This window comes from Gossypium arboreum, chromosome 10, assembly GCF_025698485.1.
Source record: "Gossypium arboreum isolate Shixiya-1 chromosome 10, ASM2569848v2, whole genome shotgun sequence".
NCBI lineage: Eukaryota > Viridiplantae > Streptophyta > Magnoliopsida > Malvales > Malvaceae > Gossypium > Gossypium arboreum.
The window spans coordinates 83,476,907-83,478,166 of NC_069079.1; positions in this window are offsets into that span (position 1 = coordinate 83,476,907).

Consider the following 1,260-nt stretch of genomic DNA (forward strand, 5'->3'; position numbering starts at 1 on the left):
GTACAATATATTTTTGTCTACAATTTATTACCCATCATGCTGGGTTAACCAATCCATGCCCAATATCACGTCAAATTCATCAAATGGCAGTAACATCAAATCAGCCGAGAAACAATAACCTCTTACCATTATTGGATAATTTTTACAAATTTTATCCATCAACACAGACTGGCCCAGGGGGTTTGAGACTTTAACCACAAATTCAGTAGGTTTAACAAATAAATTTTTAATAATTACAAGTTTAACACATATATATGAATGCGTAGAACCAGGATCAATCAATGCAGTAATATCAGTATCAAGTAAAAAAAATGTACCAGTAATAACATTGGGTGCTGAGGCATCTTCTCTGGCACGAATGGCATATGTCCTAGCAGGTGCTCGTGCCTTAGGCCTACCTGCAGTATCTTTTGTAGCTCCTCGACTACCATTGAAATTACCGGATGGTCGAGGTGGTCTACCTCTCGAAACTAGATTACTCAGCTTCGATATCTGTTCAGCTTCTTTTTCACCCCTTTCTGGACAATCTCTGAGGAAATGGTCAAAAGAACCACATTGGTAACAAGCCCCGCTCTTTAATCGACATTCACCAAAATGAGCTTTATTACAATACTGGCATCTCGGTTTAGGAGTGCCAACACTGCCAACACTGGTCACTGATGGAGTAGAAGGCCTTGGATTAGTGCGTTAAGAACCTCGCTCTTTGCCCAAATACACAATGGCTGAAGTAGAACGATCCTGATACTTCTTCAATTTCTTTGAAGCAGAAAACTAGGATTTTCCCATCGGTCTTTTACTAAAAATTCGAGCTTCCCTCCCAGCCTGTTTCTTTTCTTTGCTCAATTCTTCTGCTTTATAAGCTCTCTCTTTCAAGAATTCAGACCAGTAGTTTAATGTCTTCATTTAACCCTTCTTCGAATCGTTTGCACATTTCAGCTTCTGACTGCACCCATTCTCGAGCATATTTACTCAATCGAACAAATTCTCTTTCATATTCAGATCTCGATCATTACCTGCTTCAACTCAAGAAATTCTTTTCTTTTCTCGATCGAGAAACCTCTGGCCGATATATTTTTTCTCGAACTCGGTCTAAAAGAATTCCCATGTAATTTCTTCTTCTAACAATCAAGCTTTAGTATTCCACCAATGGTAAGTTGTGTCTTTTAGCAAAGTGAGACGGTACATTTTACATTCTTCGGTGTACAAGATAATTCCTCCGAACCCGAGTAGTGTTTTCTAACCGTAATTCACCCGCTCGAA